The sequence below is a fragment of the Trematomus bernacchii genome, unplaced genomic scaffold, assembly GCF_902827165.1.
Source record: "Trematomus bernacchii unplaced genomic scaffold, fTreBer1.1, whole genome shotgun sequence".
Lineage (NCBI taxonomy): Eukaryota > Metazoa > Chordata > Actinopteri > Perciformes > Nototheniidae > Trematomus > Trematomus bernacchii.
In genome coordinates, this window is record NW_022987727.1 from 52,692 (window position 1) to 77,295 (window position 24,604).

At 38.1% G+C, this 24,604-nt stretch overlaps 2 long non-coding RNA genes across 2 annotated transcripts in view; one reads left to right on the forward strand and one right to left on the reverse strand.

Moving 5' to 3' along the window:
* Positions 1-24,604, forward strand: part of LOC117494098 — an 86,280-nt gene that overhangs the window by 39,269 nt on the left and 22,407 nt on the right. The window lies entirely within an intron of this gene.
* Positions 5,480-9,814, reverse strand: LOC117494099. Its single transcript, XR_004557048.1, has 3 exons — positions 9,794-9,814; positions 8,995-9,092; positions 5,480-5,734 (listed from the first exon to the last, which is right to left on the reverse strand). It is a non-coding gene; the product is annotated as an uncharacterized LOC117494099 (long non-coding RNA).

The following is a 24,604-nucleotide window of genomic DNA, read 5'->3' on the forward strand; positions in this document are numbered from 1 at the left end:
TGTTTAAATAGTCAAATTAAGCATTTATTAAAACTACAAATGGTACATCTGTAACAATGTCAGAAAACACTTATTACCAGTTGTGATAGCTTTCTCCAATTGTTAATATAATGTCTTTTTGTATGATAGATAGATAGATAGATAGATAGATCGTACTTTATTGATCCCAAATTGGGAAATTGTTTTTGTTACAGCAGCATAAAAGGCATTTTACAATAAAACAAAACTAGAAAATAGAGTCGGCTCATCCCCTTCTTGTACACAGCGTCAGTGTTGATCCTCCAGTTCAGCCCATTGTCTAAGTGCACTCCCAGGTACTTGTAGACCTCCACAACTGCCACATCCTCTCCTAGAATGCACAGGGGCAGAGGAGGAGATGTCCTCTTCCTCCTGAAATCAATGACCATCTCTCTGGTCTTGGCCACATTCAGAAGCAGATGATTTCTTCCAGTCCACTCAACAAAATCACCCACCAGCGCTCTGTACTCCTCCTCCCGTCCATCCCTTATACACCCTACCACTGCAGAGTCATCCGAAAACTTCTGCAGGTGGCATGACTCTGAGTTGTATTGAAAGTCAGAGGTGTATAAGGTGAACAGGAAAGGAGACAGCAAAGTCCCCTGTGGGGCTCCAATACTACCAACCACCACATCAGACAGCACACTGCCCAGCCGGACGTACTGTGGTCTGTCCGTGAGGTAGTTGGTAATCCATGAGGTTCACACACTTAATCTTTGTTGCTTTTTTACACTGGTACTTTTGGCCAACTACCCAAAAAGGCCAAGTAAAAAAAAAAATGTTATGAACATTTTCTCAACTTTTTTCTCAGAATGTTTTGTATCCCACAAATAGGTTAAACATAATACAATCGGTACTTGCATGCTGTTGGGTTTTTTCTAAGCTGTGACAATACATGTGTCTAAAAGTTTCAGAGAAAGATAATTCTATCTCTAGGCATCATGTGAGACATTCTCCTTCGCTTATACAATGTACACAATGGGATCAAGATCAATAAAAAAAAAATCAGCTCTTAATTTGTATTATTAGCAAATATGTTCTGGTTTGGAGGTCATCGATGGAGGTTTGAATAAGCTCTGTGCAGATATCACTTTGTTACACTGTAGTTGTTGATAACCTCAGAAGCCTCGATAAAAAAAGGACATAAATGGTATCTTACTGGTGGCTGCTTTTCTCAGCGTCATCAAGATGATATAACTGAATTTATTTTCCACTGTCTGAGTGTGAGGGGACAGGGGTTAGGACCAGGATTCAGAGCTAAAAGGAAAAAGGTTCAGGGTTTAAAGGGAAAATAAAGAAATAAACGCTTCTTCAACAACAAATCGACATGCTTTCATATAAAAAAATAAAGGATCTCATGCTCTCTTTTTACATTCTCCACTTTAGTGCCTGTCTTTACACGTCCCCTTCCAAAAAAGCCTAGTTTGCTCTGATTGGCTTGCAGAAAAAATAGCAATGGTAGTTCTCAAAATTATATTTGAATGAGCTTGCATGTGACATCAGAAGGGGGGGATACATCTGAGTGGCTTGTTGAATCTCATGTTTTCTGACCAAGGCAGCCCACTACAATGTTCTGGTTTGTATGATTTGTGGCTTGGTTGGCACTTATAAAAACACCTATTATGTATAAAAGATCTCATGGTATGTCCCCTTTAAAGACATGTGAGGCAAATAGGTGACAAAACAACGAAGTGCAAACAAATCAGTGAGGACCTGACTTGGACTCATCACACAAACACCATCACCAAAACAGCTCGACAGCGGCTCTTCTTCCTCCGCAGGCTGAGGAGGTTCAACATGGACTCCAGGATACTCTGCAACTTCCACAGGTGCACCATAGAGAGTATCCTGACTGGCTGCATCACGGCCTGGTACGGCAGCGGCACCGCCCTCAATCGTAAGGCTTTACAGAGGGTGGTGAAAACTGCACAGAACATCAGGACGGAGCTGCCATTCATGGAGGATCTTTACTCCCAAGTAAGAAGAAAGCCCTCAGGATTACAAAAGACCCCCACCACCCCAGCCACAAACTGTTCTGTCTGCTGCCGTCTGGCAGGTGGTACCACAGCACCAGGACTAAAACCACCAGACTCAGGGACAGCTTCATCCCACAGGCCATAAGACTATTAAATACCTGAACTTGAAACAACATCCATAACATTCATCTGGCTGCTACTTAGAAATTATGTATCTATTATTTCATATTCCAATCATTGTATATAGACTCTTATTGCACTATTTCAGTATTTTACTATTTTTCTTTTTGTATTTACTTGCACTATGTTTTCTGTTTTCCTGTTTTATTGTGTTGCACTGCTGGTGGAGCCTGGGACCTAAGATTTTCATCGTCATAACTACACTCTAGCTATGAACGTATGACTAATAAAAGCCTTGAAATGTATGGGTAACATATATAAGTATTAAATACAATAATGTTCCTATTTCATTTTTTGGATTTCCAGTAAACATTTTTAATAGTAATTTTAACAATTATCGTATAATTCAAAAGAAATAAAACTTTGGTCGGCTTATAAGTCTTTTAATATAAAAGTGTTGGTTTGGGTCCAGCATGACCGGCTGCTGCTGTAAAAAAAACAGTAACACATACTTGCTTATCACAATCATTTATAGCCTATTTGTGAACATTAATAAATCACAGTTTTTTACTTCACGACTGTCAAAAAAATAAATACAAATAAATAAATGCTGACCTAAGCTGTTGATCACCTTGAGTGAACGCAAACCTCAATCTGTTTTATGATTTTATTTCAACACTTCGCTTCCGGTCACTTGTTTGCTGCTTGTAGAGAACTTGACGCAATGGGGTAGCACGTGGAAGGTGGAGCCAAATATAGTGCAGCAAATGAGGCCAGAGAAGTGACGCCAAAACCCCGGATTACGTTCAGTGACGACGATGGAGGACATGCAGTGCCGGCGTTTTTAAAAACGATATTCCTGTGTGTAGAACTATTGTGATAAAGTATGAATGGAGGGATCATTGAAACACACGTGTTGAGGGAGCGAAGAGCATCGACACGCGACAGGACCCAGTGGTAAATCGCCAAGTTAAACGTCACCTATTAGGAAAAATCCACTTCTTAATGTCTTTTATACATAAACATGTGTCCCCTCTGTGTAAAGAGATTCTGAAAGTTTCAGGAAAAAAGATTTGCTCTCCTTTTGTCCTGATCCATTTATATAAAAAAACCTGTCTGAAAATAACCTGATCAGATTTTGGCCACTTTATAATGTCATAACGATTTTTTTGGCTTGTGCAACCCCCCCCCTTATCACCTGAATCTCCTCCTAGAGCACCATTGTGTTCTTTTTAACCAAATATCTCTCAGAGGGGCGTGGGGAGTGGCTCCTTATTTTCATCTGAAGTAACAGACAGAGAATAAGCACTTTTGAAACAGGGCTGAAACAGAGGGGATTATGGGATGCTACAATATATGATATGTTTGGTATTTGGAGCCAAACACTTCAGAGACATGTTTTGTATATATCTGAGACCCATAATATATTGATGAAAAACAGTATATTAGGGGACCTTTAAGTACAAAGTGAAATTACTTATTATGCAGAATAGCTCTTTACAGTATAAATCTGTATATCAGTATATCTGCTGATAGTCTTTAATGATTCATGTTGCAGCTGGAAACTGTGCTTTATGTATTGCCAGCTGACGTAATCCATTATCATTTACTAGTTTCTTTTATATATTTTGTTTACATTTTCTGAATCTGCAAAGTTACTAGCAACTAAAGCTGTCGAAAAATGTTGAGGAGTAAAAAATTCAGTATTTGATTTAAAAATGTAATGAAGTATAAAGTAACATGACATTGAAATACACTGCTCATACTGTATAACCTGGTTTGAAGGTAACATGCATAATACTCCCTTATCGTCTCTAGGCCCTCATTTTGTATAAGGGAAAACTCCAAATTAACAACAAAACAGTAGAAGTAAGGCAATACAATAGTATGGGTAGGCAATATTGACACTATTCTTTTGGTTTGTATTTTTTATAATATATGATATATATTCTATGAATTGTTTATTGATAAAATAGTTAGGATCATCTGTTTTGACACATCCAGTGAAATGAATAACATAGTAAGTTTTAAATCCAGGATTATCACCCTGATTGATGGTCCAATTAAACCAGTCATAATTATAGGGAAATATCATAAAACAATACGGCAGGAAGATTAACATCGTCTCACGCTACATTTTACATATATTGTCATATAGCCCAACCCTGCAATGAGCATCCTATATAGAAATAAAGCAGAGGTAGTTTTGCAATATAGACACGTTGAGGAAGCAAACTAAGTGCATTAAATGAAAAGGGCTTCAGGGAAATTGTAAATGCTAGCTTCACTTTGGTTAATAGTTGCAGCTCTAATAGAGTGAGTTATGTATCAGTAGATGTTTGGTATTAAATGGATATTGAAGTGTGTGACTGTGTGAGATACGCTTCTTCAAATATTCCCTTAGATGAATTACCTCAGAGTGGTGCAAAAAAAAAGAATCTGTCCTCGTGATACTTGTTGAAGAATTGAATAAGCAACAGAATTCATATCGCTGCTGAATTATTATGTTGGACAAATCACAACATTTTCACACCATGACCATAAACAAAAATATAACCACATTCATACAGATGGTTACATTGAAGGAAGCAAGCTATATTGTATAACTACAGTATGAATAGTAATATATAATGGTAATAGTAACGATATTGATTTCATATTGATAGATTAAAAACAAAGACATACACCCAAAACAATCTTTAATCAAACATGAATACAATTGAAAATAATATCTAATCAAGTTACCACATTAATTCACACGATAGATATCTTAAACAAACACCACTAAATATTTTAAATCCCTAAATCACACCTAAAATTACATTTCAAATAGCAATAATATGGTATTAAACAGTGATTCTTAATTAAAGCTGATTTAAAATGATCACATTTGCACTTAGATTGGTTTATAATATTAAACAGGGCTCTAAAAACTGCATATATGGCCCAATTGTGCATAATGCATCCTTATTCACTTTTAAGTCGTTAAGTCACTACTCACTTGATCAAATTTCTCGATCACCTTCAATCAGTATGAACCAAGGAGAGCCAGGAAGTGTTTTCTTTATTTTTTCAGGTTTAACTTCAATTTTCCAAAACTTCAGATTCATCAAGATACTGTGACGGGACAGTCGGTCCACACTGCATGTAAATAAAGAAAGACAAGTATATCAGCATTACCAAGAGCAGAGCTGCAACTATCTTTACTGAAGAATGGTGCTAGTATAAATAATAAACAATAAACATTTTTGAAATACATTTTATCTCAAACATTTAGAAAACAATACATTTAAAGCAGTACAAATGTATGACTTTTTACCAAAAGCATTTCATTTAACAAAAAAAGTATGACTTTTAGTAGGATATAACATTGTTAAAAACCATGTATTAACAAATCATGTAATGTTTTACTTTACAGATTTAAGTGAAGTGCACAATATGAACCAACATTTAATTTGATATTATTATTACCCTTGCTTCAAATGGGTTACAGGATTGCCTATGTTCAGGCCTTTCTGCAACCCCAGGCACTATTGAACTCTACCCAATCTTGGCTGCTCAATTTAGAGAATCGTGAGGTTGTTGGCTCAGGTTCTGCGATGATAGATTGAACATCTTTCCTATCGTAGAAAAATGATGTCAAGAATTTGTGGCCACATGAATAAATTATTTTCACCTGACTGCCGCATGCAGCTAACCTGGACCACTTCTTCCACAACCTCAAGGACCTGACCTATATAGGGAAGTTCATCATAGGTAACAATCACAAACTTTCCACTGAGGTCTTTTACACTGGCAGGTTGCCTTGGTGGATTAGGAGTGCTTACCAAATCTCGGTGTTCCTCATGTCTACCAGTTGTGGCTGGTAACATGAGCATGGCTTCATTTCTGCATGTGTGCAAAAGCATGAAACCTGCCTGTGACTTATTTTACCAGCTTCTACAGACAACACCTGGTGAATCTTTAAAGTGCCCTTCACTGTTGCCAATTTGCCTGGAATCAGCTCATCATATTTTTCAATGATTTCTTCGCTTATCCAATGGAAGGTAATAGCTTTTTTTGCAAGCATCTCATAAACATCCAGTGGAGTCTGTAGGTCGCCCCCTCTTTGGACATAAAGATCTGCATCTCTCTTAACCGCACCACCAATGCCATCTGGGGCTCCCTTTCCATGCGACTCTTCAGAGTAGTTCCATGTAACTTGAAATTAGAAAGGAAGGGAACAGTGCTGAGGAAGTAAAAGTCTGCTTTGTTCCTGTACTGTGTACAGGGCCCATCACTGATTACATGTAATACTGTAATCTGGGGGCAGGTTGTCCGAAGCTCTTTCAGTATGGGCTCCAGGTGGGCCCACACTGCCTGCTCATCATGGCGGAGGTTGTCCGACAGTGTGGCATATGACTTAGTGCCATTGACTGTGGAGAGTACAGCAGTGTGTAATGTGGCTTGCTTTCTGCTGCCTCCAAAATGGTAGGCCTGTATTTCAGTACTCATCTTACATGAATAGTTCTCTGAAAAATCTATGTGTAGAACTGCTTCAGTGTCAGTGAGATTTAGTTTGAGGTCACAAAACTGTTCTGTTTGGTGTATCCAATTAAATTGATGAATGGCTCAAGCTTTTTCTGGAACAACTCTGTTGTCTGGATTGTCCCTGTGTATGTCTGCTTTAAAACATTTGCAAAGTTTTTCTCTCCTTTTGTTGATGTGACGCGCTCCCATTGATCCCAAGAAACTTTGCCACACTCTGTCTCAGGAATTTCTGTTTCTTCAAAGCAGCAAGTGGGACATTTGCGGTCCATGCATGCTTTATTTTTACGATCACACACAATCATACTCAACAATTCTGAGATGCTGGTTGTTTTAAGCAACCCTCTAGTAGCAAACCTGTTAAGCCCGAGAGACCCCCGGTACCGGGGCACTGCCGCAACATCTTGCAGGAAAAAGTGTCTGAGGGCATGTTCATTTAATAAAACTATGAATGTTTTATATCCATGTAACAGGAAGAAACTCATCTAACTGATCATTTTTTTTTTTTTTCAAAAGAAAACCCACAATGCTAACACTGAGCCTCTGAATTAGCAACGACCACATCCAACACATCGATTCACATCGTGAGGTGACACAGAATCTATTGACACCGACATTACCACTGAATTATACGTATTTGCGACGTTATAAGCAAAAACGGACATCAAAACAGGTGACGCTAGGTAGCTAAAAATGCTAACATTTTTACCTTGGCTCTGTAGTCTCTCCAAAGTGGTCTTCAATGGCATTAAAACGATAAAAACGCTGCTGAAGTTAATCCATAGGTTAAACTAATGTGTCTGTGTCCCTTTGAAATTATTTCTGATAATCCATAAGCATTAAAACTGCTTTTCCGTTTCCAGATGTCAGAGCTAGAGATAGGTTCACTCTGATTGAAAATTACATGCGCGAAGCCCCCACATTTTATCTTCACAACGTGTGTGTGTGGGGGACTCCCCCTTCGATTCTATTGGCTCTAACGGTCAGAAAGAGGTGTCAACCATCAAAATCGAGCAAGGGGGGCCAGAGATATGGAAAATCCACCCAAATGACCCCAGAAGTGGTTTCTTTTTGCTAAATCTCTCTAAAAAGGTCAAATGTCACTTGTTTTGCATCAATCTTGATATAGGGTACTTATTATATGTTGTACTTTGGATTCCTAAAGCTTTTAGTCTACTAACCCATCATCCAAGGGTAATTTTCACTATTAGTAAAAAAGAATTTTTGGACGGACTATATAATTTATAGTTTTTTACTATGTAAAATCTGAATTTTCTTTAAAATAAAAAACATCTATATTGATTCTGACTTTTCTACATCCAACTCACAGGTTTATCATTACTTTGAGAAAAAAGATTATTAATTTAACCCTTTTAGAAGGGAATATATGGTCATTTGTTCTGGGAATGTCATTTTCGAACCTGAGACCTGAAAAACAGGCTCAGGGCTTAACAGGTTAACCAAGAGGCGGACATTCTCATGTTCCACACATGTTTCTCAATCTCTATGTGTTGGCTCTGTGATGTAAAAAGGCCGCCTCCTCACAAATTGTCTGTATGACATTGAGAGATGCTCTTTGACCTCTTTTTTGTACTGGGCATGGAGCTCAGTGAGGGGCTTGGTTAAAACCCTCCTTTGCATTTTCTTTTTGTTTTTCATGATAGTGTCTTTTTTCCCTGGCAACAGACGACTGTTTTTGTCTCTGGACAAAAAATGGACAACAGCTTGCTCTCTCTCAGCTGATTTGTTGGGCCCTTTTTGCTTTTTCCCCACTTAAGCCCACTCTCTCTCTTGCCATTAACCTCTTTCCACTCTTCCGAAATGTTTCTTTAGGTCTTCTCATTTTTGCAAGCTCTTTTCTAAGATGTAACACCTGCTTTTGTATTTTATACTTCTCTTTCTGAAGTTTTTTGCAACGCCTTTCTGCAGAAGATGTAGTAACTTTCTTCTTTTCCTCTGGTGTGGAAGATGATGGGGGATTACAAGTTTCATTTAGGGGTATTGGGTCCACCATAGCTTGTCCTGCATTTTCTGGCTGTTCTTGTTCTACATCTGAAAAGTTCTCCATACATGGTGGTGTAAGGTCAAGCAAAGGGTTTGCCATATTGTTCCTTTCCCTGTAAGTACTGGATGCAGCCCTCCATTTCTCTCTCTGTTTCTTTCTCTCTCTCTCTGACAGCTCACTTGCCTTAACTTATGGAATCTTTCCCTGCTGTTTCCTTCTCTGGTAGCTGAAACATATATAAATAAACAAATGTATAGCATCATGCCATTTATCTATGATAAATAGCCTATTTTATCTCGGATGGTTGATAGATGTTAACAAAAAAGGAAAAGCAACAACACAACATACCTTTCTCTTCTCCTTGCAAGGTTCTCAGCTCTTGCTGCAGGGTCAGAATTAACACGCTGCCTATGGCAAGCGCTTTTTATTTTACTTGACAGTGGCATCTGTTCAAATAGAATAAAACAGTTAAAAATAAATAAATAAACATTCATTCATAATGATTACAATAATGTAATGAATTGCTCTAGTTTCATGATATATTAACCATAACCCTAACAATTCTTTCAAAGACGAATAAAGTTGCATAGAAATTATTCATAATGAGTCTAAAGTAAAGTACTATAAGTATATAAATCCTCAAATGAATATTAAAGCATAAGAACTGACAATGTATGACCTATTTTAATCATAATTATCACTCTAAAACGGTCGCAGCACATGATATTTGGTCGCACCACATGATATTTGGTCGCACCACATGATATTTGGTCGCACCACATGATATTTGGTCGCACCACATGATATTTGGTCGCACCACATGATATTTGGTCGCACCACATGATATTTGGTCGCACCACATGATATTTGATTAAAGCTGTGGAGAGGTTGACTGAAAAAAGCAACAAAATACAACATATTAATTAAAGGCAATTCCGCACTTAACGTTAAATATTGCATGTGTGATCAGGTAAGATTATATTTTATTGTCAGATCAAATCTGACATTTTTCCTGCATCATAGCAGCTCCATTTGCAACATCAAACAGGGGCAAATATTAAGACACAATACAAGGAAACAAACATTTAACATAACAATCACTGAAGAGAAAACATGCTTAAGACCCTTAAGAATAATAATTTCTCACCTTCCAGGTTTTAATTTCCTCACCCTCTTATAGCATAAGCCCGAATGGTCTCAACCATATTGCATCAGTAACGTGCACTTGTTGTTACAGCAGGATCAGTTTGTGTGCTGTGGACACGACCCGTATATTTTCGCAATCCGTGTTCTCAACATTTAGCATTTCGCTTATTATTTAATTGAATTTGCATCACTTTTCATGGTGGGGCTAAGGTGGGGCTGAGCCATTTCTTGGTATGGCTGTAGCCTACCCCAGCCATACCCTGGCGCCGCCACTGTCTGTCAGTGATGTTGAGATCCTGCTTTTCCTTCAGAGCTTTCACAAGCTCTCCTGCTAAGTACCCCACCCTTCACCAAAGCATAGAGCACACAACAATAACACGTCATCACACAATTACCACTTGAGTGTCCTGCTGCAGAACAGGATATGCAATTTGTTTAAACAGTGTATTAGGTGCTGCCATATGCAAATACAGTTCATTTACAGCAAACAAGTCTTCACTTAATATTGATTTTGGATAACATCCACGCATTGGACATACCCAATTGAGTGTTCAAAGCGGTTGTGGGAGGCTCAAGGACAAACCAAATAGCCTGCTCCAAGCTGGCTATTTGGCTCGTTTGGTAGTTTGGTACTTTGAGTTCATATTGCGAATATTAAATGTAAAGTAAAGTGCCTTCACTTTGCTGTTTAGTTACTTAGGTAAAACATCTGAATACTTCTTCCAGCTCTGTATCACAGTAGATTCAAGGTGCTCCCAGGTGACACATTTCCATTAGAGGAGAATTTAATATATAACTCAATTGTTTTTATTCAATGCATATAGAGGCAACTGAACCACACATCAACATTTCATCCATGCATTTGTTCACTTGTCAGTTGTTATTCAAGCTCTCAAACAAGTCCAAAGTGTCTATCATGTTAGCAGTAAATGATCGATTTAGCATTAGAAAATGAAATAGTTGTTGAACATCTTTTGAATACATCTGAATACTTCTTTCACCACCATCACAGTAGTGTGGATTCAAGGCGCTGCTAGATGACCAATAGAGGAGAATTTAATGTCAAACTCAATTGTTTTTAATAAACGCATATAGAGGTAATAATGATATTAATATTGGGATTTGCCCTTAGAGTTTTGCGATAATGTTTAAATAGTCAAATTAAGCATTTATTAAAACTACAAATGGTACATCTGTAACAATGTCAGAAAACACTTATTACCAGTTGTGATAGCTTTCTCCAATTGTTAATATAATGTCTTTTTGTATGATAGATAGATAGATAGATAGATAGATCGTACTTTATTGATCCCAAATTGGGAAATTGTTTTTGTTACAGCAGCATAAAAGGCATTTTACAATAAAACAAAACTAGAAAATAGAGTCGGCTCATCCCCTTCTTGTACACAGCGTCAGTGTTGATCCTCCAGTTCAGCCCATTGTCTAAGTGCACTCCCAGGTACTTGTAGACCTCCACAACTGCCACATCCTCTCCTAGAATGCACAGGGGCAGAGGAGGAGATGTCCTCTTCCTCCTGAAATCAATGACCATCTCTCTGGTCTTGGCCACATTCAGAAGCAGATGATTTCTTCCAGTCCACTCAACAAAATCACCCACCAGCGCTCTGTACTCCTCCTCCCGTCCATCCCTTATACACCCTACCACTGCAGAGTCATCCGAAAACTTCTGCAGGTGGCATGACTCTGAGTTGTATTGAAAGTCAGAGGTGTATAAGGTGAACAGGAAAGGAGACAGCAAAGTCCCCTGTGGGGCTCCAATACTACCAACCACCACATCAGACAGCACACTGCCCAGCCGGACGTACTGTGGTCTGTCCGTGAGGTAGTTGGTAATCCATGAGGTTCACACACTTAATCTTTGTTGCTTTTTTACACTGGTACTTTTGGCCAACTACCCAAAAAGGCCAAGTAAAAAAAAAAATGTTATGAACATTTTCTCAACTTTTTTCTCAGAATGTTTTGTATCCCACAAATAGGTTAAACATAATACAATCGGTACTTGCATGCTGTTGGGTTTTTTCTAAGCTGTGACAATACATTTGTCTAAAAGTTTCAGAGAAAGATAATTCTATCTCTAGGCATCATGTGAGACATTCTCCTTCGCTTATACAATGTACACAATGGGATCAAGATCAATAAAAAAAAAATCAGCTCTTAATTTGTATTATTAGCAAATATGTTCTGGTTTGGAGGTCATCGATGGAGGTTTGAATAAGCTCTGTGCAGATATCACTTTGTTACACTATAGTTGTTGATAACCTCAGAAGCCTCGATAAAAAAAGGACATAAATGGTATCTTACTGGTGGCTGCTTTTCTCAGCATCATCAAGATGATATAACTGAATTTATTTTCCACTGTCTGAGTGTGAGGGGACAGGGGTTAGGACCAGGATTCAGAGCTAAAAGGAAAAAGGTTCAGGGTTTAAAGGGAAAATAAAGAAATAAACGCTTCTTCAACAACAAATCGACATGCTTTCATATAAAAAATAAAGGATCTCATGCTCTCTTTTTACATTCTCCACTTTAGTGCCTGTCTTTACACGTCCCCTTCCAAAAAAGCCTAGTTTGCTCTGATTGGCTTGCAGAAAAAATAGCAATGGTAGTTCTCAAAATTATATTTGAATGAGCTTGCATGTGACATCAGAAGGGGGGGATACATCTGAGTGGCTTGTTGAATCTCATGTTTTCTGACCAAGGCAGCCCACTACAATGTTCTGGTTTGTATGATTTGTGGCTTGGTTGGCACTTATAAAAACACCTATTATGTATAAAAGATCTCATGGTATGTCCCATTTAAAGACATGTGAGGCAAATAGGTGACAAAACAACGAAGTGCAAACAAATCAGTGAGGACCTGACTTGGACTCATCACACAAACACCATCACCAAAACAGCTCGACAGCGGCTCTTCTTCCTCCGCAGGCTGAGGAGGTTCAACATGGACTCCAGGATACTCTGCAACTTCCACAGGTGCACCATAGAGAGTATCCTGACTGGCTGCATCACGGCCTGGTACGGCAGCGGCACCGCCCTCAATCGTAAGGCTTTACAGAGGGTGGTGAAAACTGCACAGAACATCAGGACGGAGCTGCCATTCATGGAGGATCTTTACTCCCAAGTAAGAAGAAAGCCCTCAGGATTACAAAAGACCCCCACCACCCCAGCCACAAACTGTTTCTGTCTGCTGCCGTCTGGCAGGTGGGTACCACAGCACCAGGACTAAAACCACCAGACTCAGGGACAGCTTCATCCCACAGGCCATAAGACTATTAAATACCTGAACTTGAAACAACATCCATAACATTCATCTGGCTGCTACTTAGAAATTATGTATCTATTATTTCATATTCCAATCATTGTATATAGACTCTTATTGCACTATTTCAGTATTTTACTATTTTTCTTTTTGTATTTACTTGCACTATGTTTTCTGTTTTCCTGTTTTATTGTGTTGCACTGCTGGTGGAGCCTGGGACCTAAGATTTTCATCGTCATAACTACACTCTAGCTATGAACGTATGACTAATAAAAGCCTTGAAATGTATGGGTAACATATATAAGTATTAAATACAATAATGTTCCTATTTCATTTTTTGGATTTCCAGTAAACATTTTTAATAGTAATTTTAACAATTATCGTATAATTCAAAAGAAATAAAACTTTGGTCGGCTTATAAGTCTTTTAATATAAAAGTGTTGGTTTGGGTCCAGCATGACCGGCTGCTGCTGTAAAAAAAACAGTAACACATACTTGCTTATCACAATCATTTATAGCCTATTTGTGAACATTAATAAATCACAGTTTTTTACTTCACGACTGTCAAAAAAATAAATACAAATAAATAAATGCTGACCTAAGCTGTTGATCACCTTGAGTGAACGCAAACCTCAATCTGTTTTATGATTTTATTTCAACACTTCGCTTCCGGTCACTTGTTTGCTGCTTGTAGAGAACTTGACGCAATGGGGTAGCACGTGGAAGGTGGAGCCAAATATAGTGCAGCAAATGAGGCCAGAGAAGTGACGCCAAAACCCCGGATTACGTTCAGTGACGACGATGGAGGACATGCAGTGCCGGCGTTTTTAAAAACGATATTCCTGTGTGTAGAACTATTGTGATAAAGTATGAATGGAGGGATCATTGAAACACACGTGTTGAGGGAGCGAAGAGCATCGACACGCGACAGGACCCAGTGGTAAATCGCCAAGTGTAAACGTCACCTATTAGGAAAAATCCACTTCTTAATGTCTTTTATACATAAACATGTGTCCCCTCTGTGTAAAGAGATTCTGAAAGTTTCAGGAAAAAAGATTTGCTCTCCTTTTGTCCTGATCCATTTATATAAAAAAACCTGTCTGAAAATAACCTGATCAGATTTTGGCCACTTTATAATGTCATAACGATTTTTTTGGCTTGTGCAACCCCCCCCCTTATCACCTGAATCTCCTCCTAGAGCACCATTGTGTTCTTTTTAACCAAATATCTCTCAGAGGGGCGTGGGGAGTGGCTCCTTATTTTCATCTGAAGTAACAGACAGAGAATAAGCACTTTTGAAACAGGGCTGAAACAGAGGGGATTATGGGATGCTACAATATATGATATGTTTGGTATTTGGAGCCAAACACTTCAGAGACATGTTTTGTATATATCTGAGACCCATAATATATTGATGAAAAACAGTATATTAGGGGACCTTTAAGTACAAAGTGAAATTACTTATTATGCAGAATAGCTCTTTACAGTATAAATCTGTATATCAGTATATCTGCTGATAGTCTTTAATGATTCATGTGCAGCTGGAAACTGTGCTTTATGTATTGCCAGCTGACGTAATCCATTATCATTTACTAGTTTCTTTTATATATTTTGTTTACATTTTCTGAATCTGCAAAGTTACTAGCAACTAAAGCTGTCGAAAAAATGTTGAGGAGTAAAAAATTCAGTATTTGATTTAAAAATGTAATGAAGTATAAAGTAACATGACATTGAAATACACTGCTCATACTGTATAACCTGGTTTGAAGGTAACATGCATAATACTCCCTTATCGTCTCTAGGCCCTCATTTTGTATAAGGGAAAACTCCAAATTAACAACAAAACAGTAGAAGTAAGGCAATACAATAGTATGGGTAGGCAATATTGACACTATTCTTTTGGTTTGTATTTTTTATAATATATGATATATATTCTATGAATTGTTTATTGATAAAATAGTTAGGATCATCTGTTTTGACACATCCAGTGAAATGAATAACATAGTAAGTTTTAAATCCAGGATTATCACCCTGATTGATGGTCCAATTAAACCAGTCATAATTATAGGGAAATATCATAAAACAATACGGCAGGAAGATTAACATCGTCTCACGCTACATTTTACATATATTGTCATATAGCCCAACCCTGCAATGAGCATCCTATATAGAAATAAAGCAGAGGTAGTTTTGCAATATAGACACGTTGAGGAAGCAAACTAAGTGCATTAAATGAAAAGGGCTTCAGGGAAATCTGGGGGCAGGTTGCCCGAAGCTCTTTCAGTATGGGCTCCAGGAGGGCCCACACTGCCCGCTCATCATGGCGGAGGCTGTCCGACAGTGTGGCATATGACTTAGTGCCATTGACTGTGTACAGCAGTGTGTAATGTGGCTTGCTTTCTGCTGCCTCCAAAATGATAGGCCTGTATTTCAGTACTCATCTTATAGTTCTCTGAAAAATCAATGTGTAGAACTGCTTCAGTGTCAGTGAGATTTAGTTTGAGGTCAAGAAACTGTTCTGTTTGGTGTATCAAATTAAATTGATGAATGGCTATATGTTCACGCTTTTTCTGGAACAACTCTGTTAACTTCCAGATTGTCCCTGTGTATGTCTGCTTTAAAACATTTGCAAAGTTTTTTCTCTCCTTTTGTTGATGTGACGCGCTCCCATTGATCCCAAGAAACTTCGCCACACTCTGTCTCAGGAATTTCTATTTCTTCAAAGCAGCAAGTGGGACATTCGCGGTCCATGCATGCTTTATTTTTACGATCACACACAATCATACTCAACAATTCTGAGATGCTGGTTGTTTTAAGCAACCCTCTCGTAGCAAGTTTGTTAACCAAGAGGCGGACATTCTCATGTTCCACACATGTTTCTCAATCTCTATGTGTTGGCTCTGTGATGTAAAAAGGCCGCCTCCTCACAAATTGTCTGTATGACATTGAGAGATGCTCTTTGACCTCTTTATTGTATTGGGCATGGAGCTCAGTGAGGGGCTTGGTTAAAACCCTCCCTTGCATTTTCTTTTTGTTTTTCATGATAGTGTCTTTTTTCCCTGGCAACAGACGACTGTTTTTGTCTCTGGACAAAAATGGACAACAGCTTGCTCTCTCTCAGCCGATTTGTTGGGCCCTTTTTGCTTTTTCCCCACTTAAGCCACTCTCTCTCTTGCCATTAACCTCTTTCCACTCTTCCGAAATGTTTCTTTAGGTCTTCTCATTTTTGCAAGCTCTTTTTCTAAGATGTAACACCTGCTTTTGTATTTTATACTTCTCTTTCTGAAGTTTTTTGCAACGCCTTTCTGCAGAAGATGTAGTAACTTTCTTCTTTTCCTCTGGTGTGGAAGATGATGGGGGATACAAGTTTCATTTAGGGGTATTGGGTCCACCATAGCTTGTCCTGCATTTTCTGGCTGTTCTTGTTCTACATCTGAAAGTTCTCCATACATGGTGGTGTAAGGTCAAGCAAAGGGTTTGCCATATTGTTCCTTCCCCTGTAAGTACTGGATGCAGCCCTCCATTTCTCTCTCTGTTTCTTTCTCTCTCTCTCTGACAGCTCACTTGCCTTAACTTATGGAATCTTTCCCTGCTGTTTCTTTCTCTGGTAGCTGAACATATATAAATAAACAAATGTATAGCATCATGCCATTTATCTATGATAAATAGCCTATTTTATCTCGGATGGTTGATAGATGTTAACAAAAAAGGAAAAGCAACAACACAACATACCTTTCTCTTCTCCTTGCAAGGTTCTCAGCTCTTGCTGCAGGGTCAGAATTAACACGCTGCCTATGGCAAGCGCTTTTTATTTTACTTGACAGTGGCATCTGTTCAAATAGAATAAAACAGTTAAAAATAAATAAATAAATAAACATTCATTCATAATGATTACAATAATGTAATGAATTGCTCTAGTTTCATGATATATTAACCATAACCCTAACAATTCTTTCAAAGACGAATAAGGTTGCATAAAAATGATTCATAATGAGTCTAAAGTAAAGTACTATAAGTATATAAATCCTCAAATGAATATTAAAGCATAAGAACTGACAATGTATGACCTATTTTAATCATAATTATCACTCTAAAACGGTCGCAGCACATGATATTTGGTCGCACCACATGATATTTGGTCGCACCACATGATATTTGGTCGCACCACATGATATTTGGTCGCACCACATGATATTTGATTAAAGCTGTGGAGAGGTTTGACTGAAAAAAGCAACAAAATACAACATATTAATTAAAGGCAATTCCGCACTTAACGTTAAATATTGCATGTGTGATCAGGTAAGATTATATTTTATTGTCAGATCAAATCTGACATTTTTCCTGCATCATAGCAGCTCCATTTGCAACATCAAACAGGGGCAAATATTAAGACACAATACAAGGAAACAAACATTTAACATAACAATCACTGAAGAGAAAACATGCTTAAGACCCTTAAGAATAATAATTTCTCACCTTCCAGGTTTTAATTTCCTCACCCTCTTATAGCATAAGCCCGAATGGTCCTCAACCATATTTGCATCAAGTAACGTGCACTTGTTGTTACAGCAGGATCAGTTTGTGTGCTGTGGACACGACCCGTATATTTTCGCAATCCGTGTTCTCAACATTTAGCATTTCGCTTATTATTTAATTGAATTTGCATCACTTTTCATGGTGGGGCTAAGGTGGGGCTGAGCCATTTCTTGGTATGGCTGTAGCCTACCCCAGCCATACCCTGGCGCCGCCACTGTCCTGTCAGTGATGTTGAGATCCTGCTTTTCCTTCAGAGCTTCACAAGCTCTCCTGCTAGTACCCCCACCCTTCACCAAAGCATAGAGCACACAACAATAACACGTCATCACACATTACCACTTGAGTCTCCTGCTGCAGAACAGGATATGCAATTTGTTTAAACAGTTGTATTAGGTGCTGCCATATGCAAATACAGTCATTTACAGCAAACAAGTCTTCACTTAATATTGAATTTTGGATAACATCCACGCATTGGACATACCCATTGAGTGTTCAAAAGCGGTTGTGGGAGGCTCAAGGACAAACCAAATAGCCTGCTCCAAGCTGGCTATTTGGCTCGTTTTGGTAGTTTGGTACTTTGAGTTCATATTGCGAATATTAGATGTAAAGTAAGTGCCTTCACTTTGCTGTTTAGTTACTTAGGTAAAACATCTGAATACTTCTTCCAGCTTCTTTATCACAGTAGATTCAAGGTGCTCCCAGGTGACACATTTCCATTAGAGGAGAATTAATATATAACTCAATTGTGTTTTATTCATGCATATAGAGTCAGGCAACTGAACCCACAACATCACATTTCATCCATGGCATTTGTTCACTTGTCAGTTTGTATTCAAGCTCCTCAAAAACAGTCCAAAGTGTCGATCATGTTAGCAGTAAATGATCGATTAAGCATTAGAAAATGAAATAGTTGTTGAACATCTTTTGAATACATCTGAATACTTCTTTCACCACCATCACAGTAGTGTGGATTCAAGGCGCTGCTAGATGACCAATAGAGGAGAATTTAATGTCAAACTCAATTGTTTTTAATAAACGCATATAGAGGTAATAATGATATTAATATTGGGATTTGCCCTTAGAGTTTTGCGATAATGTTTAAATAGTCAAATTAAGCATTTATTAAAACTACAAATGGTACATCTGTAACAATGTCAGAAAACACTTATTACCAGTTGTGATAGCTTTCTCCAATTGTTAATATAATGTCTTTTTGTATGATAGATAGATAGATAGATAGATAGATCGTACTTTATTGATCCCAAATTGGGAAATTGTTTTTGTTACAGCAGCATAAAAGGCATTTTACAATAAAACAAAACTAGAAAATAGAGTCGGCTCATCCCCTTCTTGTACACAGCGTGTGGACACGACCCGTATATTTTCGCAATCCGTGTTCTCAACATTTAGCATTTCGCTTATTATTTAATTGAATTTGCATCACTTTTCATGGTGGGGCTAAGGTGGGGCTGAGCCATTTCTTGGTATGGCTGTAGCCTACCCCAGCCATACCCTGGCGCCGCCACTGTCTGTCAGTGATGTTGAGATCCTGCTTTTCCTTCAGAGCTTTCACAAGCTCTCCTGCTAAGTACCCCACCCTTCACCAAAGCATAGAGCACACAACAATAACACGTCATCACACAATTACCACTTGAGTCTCCTGCTGCAGAACAGGATATGCAATTTGTTTAAACAGTGTATTAGGTGATTGCCATATGCAAATACAGTTCATTTACAGCAAACAAGTCTTCACTTAATATTGATTTTGGATAACATCCACGCATTGGACATACCCAATTGAGTGTTCAATAGCGGTTGTGGGAGGCTCAAGGACAAACCAAATAGCCTGCTCCAAGCTGGCTATTTGGCTCGTTTGGTAGTTTGGTACTTTGAGTTCATATTGCGAATATTAAATGTAAAGTAAAGTGCCTTCACTTGCTGTTTAGTTACTTAGGTAAAACATCGAATACTTCTTCCAGCTCTGTATCACAGTAGATTCAAGGTGCTCCCAGGTGACACATTTCCATTAGAGGAGAATTTAATATATAACTCAATTGTTTTTTTATTAATGCATATAGAGGCAACTGAACCACACATCAACATTTCATCCATGCATTTGTTCACTTGTCAGTTGTATTTCAAGCTCTCAAACAAGTCCAAAGTGTCTATAATGTTAGCAGTAAATGATCGATTTAGCATTAGAAAATGAAATAGTTGTTGAACATCTTTTGAATACATCTGAATACTTCTTTCACCACCATCACAGTAGTGTGGATTCAAGGCGCTGCTAGATGACCAATAGAGGAGAATTTAATGTCAAACTCAATTGTTTTTAATAAACGCATATAGAGGTAATAATGATATTAATATTGGGATTTGCCCTTAGAGTTTTGCGATAATGTTTAAATAGTCAAATTAAGCATTTATTAAAACTACAAATGGTACATCTGTAACAATGTCAGAAAACACTTATTACCAGTTGTGATAGCTTTCTCCAATTGTAATATAATGTCTTTTTGTATGATAGATAGATAGATAGATAGATAGATCGTACTTTATTGATCCCAAATTGGAAATTGTTTTGTTACAGCAGCATAAAAGGCATTTTTACAATAAAACAAAACTAGAAAATAGAGTCGGCTCATCCCCTTCTTGTACACAGCGTCAGTGTTGATCCTCCAGTTCAGCCCATTGTCTAAGTGCACTCCCAGGTACTTGTAGACCTCCACAACTGCCACATCCTCTCCTAGAATGCACAGGGGCAGAGGAGGAGATGTCCTCTTCCTCCTGAAATCAATGACCATCTCTCTGGTCTTGGCCACATTCAGAAGCAGATGATTTCTTCCAGTCCACTCAACAAAATCACCCACCAGCGCTCTGTACTCCTCCTCCCGTCCATCCCTTATACACCCTACCACTGCAGAGTCATCCGAAAACTTCTGCAGGTGGCATGACTCTGAGTTGTATTGAAAGTCAGAGGTGTATAAGGTGAACAGGAAAGGAGACAGCAAAGTCCCCTGTGGGGCTCCAATACTACCAACCACCACATCAGACAGCACACTGCCCAGCCGGACGTACTGTGGTCTGTCCGTGAGGTAGTTGGTAATCCATGAGGTTCACACACTTAATCTTTGTTGCTTTTTTACACTGGTACTTTTGGCCAACTACCCAAAAAGGCCAAGTAAAAAAAAAAATGTTATGAACATTTCTCAACTTTTTTCTCAGAATGTTTTGTATCCCACAAATAGGTTAAACATATACAATCGGTACTTGCATGCTGTTGGGTTTTTTCTAAGCTGTGACAATACATGTGTCTAAAAGTTTCAGAGAAAGATAATTCTATCTCTAGGCATCATGTGAGACATTCTCCTTCGCTTATACAATGTACACAATGGGATCAAGATCATAAAAAAAAAATCAGCTCTTAATTTGTATTATTAGCAAATATGTTCTGGTTTGGAGTCATCGATGGAGGTTTGAATAAGCTCTGTGCAGATATCACTTTGTTACACTGTAGTTGTTGATAACCTCAGAAGCCTCGATAAAAAAAGGACATAAATGGTATCTTACTGGTGGCTGCTTTTCTCAGCGTCATCAAGATGATATAACTGAATTTATTTTCCACTGTCTGAGTGTGAGGGGACAGGGGTTAGGACCATGATCCAGAGCTAAAAGGACAACAGTTCAGGGTTTAAAGGGAAAATAAAGAAATAAACGCTTCTTCAACAACAAATCGACATGCTTTCATATAAAAAAATAAAGGATCTCATGCTCTCTTTTTACATTCTCCACTTTAGTGCCTGTCTTTACACGTCCCCTTCCAAAAAAGCCTAGTTTGCTCTGATTGGCTTGCAGAAAAAATAGCAATGGTAGTTCTCAAAATTATATTTGAATGAGCTTGCATGTGACATCAGAAGGGGGGGATACATCTGAGTGGCTTGTTGAATCTCATGTTTTCTGACCAAGGCAGCCCACTACAATGTTCTGGTTTGTATGATTTGTGGCTTGGTTGGCACTTATAAAACACCTATTATGTATAAAAGATCTCATGGTATGTCCCCTTTAAAGACATGTGAGGCAAATAGGTGACAAAACAACGAAGTGCAAACAAATCAGTGAGGACCTGACTTGGACTCATCACACAAACACCATCACCAAAACAGCTCGACAGCGGCTCTTCTTCCTCCGCAGGCTGAGGAGGTTCAACATGGACTCCAGGATACTCTGCAACTTCCACAGGTGCACCATAGAGAGTATCCTGACTGGCTGCATCACGGCCTGGTACGGCAGCGGCACCGCCCTCAATCGTAAGGCTTTACAGAGGGTGGTGAAAACTGCACAGAACATCAGGACGGAGCTGCCATTCATGGAGGATCTTTACTCCCAAGTAAGAAGAAAGCCCTCAGGATTACAAAGACCCCCACCACCCCAGCCACAAACTGTTCTGTCTGCTGCCGTCTGGCAGGTGGTACCACAGCACCAGGACTAAAACCACCAGACTCAGGGACAGCTTCATCCCACAGGCCATAAGACTATTAAATACCTGAACTTGAAACAACATCCATAACATTCATCTGGCTGCTACTTAGAAATTATGTATCTATTATTTCATATTCCAATCATTGTATATAGACTCTTATTGCACTATTTCAGTATTTTACTATTTTTCTTTTTGTATTTACTTGCACTATGTTTCTGTTTTCCTGTTTTATTGTGTTGCACTGCTGGTGGAGCCTGGGACCTAAGATTTTCATCGTCATAACTACACTCTAGCTATGAACGTATGACTAATAAAAGCCTTGAAATGTATGGGTAACATATATAAGTATTAAATACAATAATGTTCCTATTTCATTTTTTGGATTTCCAGTAAACATTTTTAATAGTAATTTTAACAATTATCGTATAATTCAAAAGAAATAAAACTTTGGTCGGCTTATAAGTCTTTTAATATAAAAGTGTTGGTTTGGGTCCAGCATGACCGGCTGCTGCTGTAAAAAAAACAGTAACACATACTTGCTTATCACAATCATTTATAGCCTATTTGTGAACATTAATAAATCACAGTTTTTTACTTCACGACTGTCAAAAAAATAAATACAAATAAATAAATGCTGACCTAAGCTGTTGATCACCTTGAGTGAACGCAAACCTCAATCTGTTTTATGATTTTATTTCAACACTTCGCTTCCGGTCACTTGTTTGCTGCTTGTAGAGAACTTGACGCAATGGGGTAGCACGTGGAAGGTGGAGCCAAATATAGTGCAGCAAATGAGGCCAGAGAAGTGACGCCAAAACCCCGGATTACGTTCAGTGACGACGATGGAGGACATGCAGTGCCGGCGTTTTTAAAAACGATATTCCTGTGTGTAGAACTATTGTGATAAAGTATGAATGGAGGGATCATTGAAACACACGTGTTGAGGGAGCGAAGAGCATCGACACGCGACAGGACCCAGTGGGTAAATCGCAAGTTAAAACGTCACCTATTAGGAAAAATCCACTTCTTAATGTCTTTTATACATAAACATGTGTCCCCTCTGTGTAAAGAGATTCTGAAAGTTTCAGGAAAAAAGATTTGCTCTCCTTTTGTCCTGATCCATTTATATAAAAAAACCTGTCTGAAAATAACCTGATCAGATTTTGGCCACTTTATAATGTCATAACGATTTTTTTGGCTTGTGCAACCCCCCCCCTTATCACCTGAATCTCCTCCTAGAGCACCATTGTGTTCTTTTTAACCAAATATCTCTCAGAGGGGCGTGGGGAGTGGCTCCTTATTTTCATCTGAAGTAACAGACAGAGAATAAGCACTTTTGAAACAGGGCTGAAACAGAGGGGATTATGGGATGCTACAATATATGATATGTTTGGTATTTGGAGCCAAACACTTCAGAGACATGTTTTGTATATATCTGAGACCCATAATATATTGATGAAAAACAGTATATTAGGGGACCTTTAAGTACAAAGTGAAATTACTTATTATGCAGAATAGCTCTTTACAGTATAAATCTGTATATCAGTATATCTGCTGATAGTCTTTAATGATTCATGTTGCAGCTGGAAACTGTGCTTTATGTATTGCCAGCTGACGTAATCCATTATCATTTACTAGTTTCTTTTATATATTTTGTTTACATTTTCTGAATCTGCAAAGTTACTAGCAACTAAAGCTGTCGAAAAATGTTGAGGAGTAAAAAATTCAGTATTTGATTTAAAAATGTAATGAAGTATAAAGTAACATGACATTGAAATACACTGCTCATACTGTATAACCTGGTTTGAAGGTAACATGCATAATACTACCTTATCGTCTCTAGGCCCTCATTTTGTATAAGGGAAAACTCCAAATTAACAACAAAACAGTAGAAGTAAGGCAATACAATAGTATGGGTAGGCAATATTGACACTATTCTTTTGGTTTGTATTTTTTATAATATATGATATATATTCTATGAATTGTTTATTGATAAAATAGTTAGGATCATCTGTTTTGACACATCCAGTGAAATGAATAACATAGTAAGTTTTAAATCCAGGATTATCACCCTGATTGATGGTCCAATTAAACCAGTCATAATTATAGGGAAATATCATAAAACAATACGGCAGGAAGATTAACATCGTCTCACGCTACATTTTACATATATTGTCATATAGCCCAACCCTGCAATGAGCATCCTATATAGAAATAAAGCAGAGGTAGTTTGCAATATAGACACGTTGAGGAAGCAAACTAAGTGCATTAATGAAAAGGGCTTCAGGGAAATTGTAAATGCTAGCTTCACTTTGGTTAATAGTTGCAGCTCTAATAGAGTGAGTTATGTATCAGTAGATGTTTGGTATTAAATGGATATTGAAGTGTGTGACTGTGTGAGATACGCTTCTTCAAATATTCCCTTAGATGAATTACCTCAGAGTGGTGCAAAAAAAAAGAATCTGTCCTCGTGATACTTGTTGAAGAATTGAATAAGCAACAGAATTCATATCGCTGCT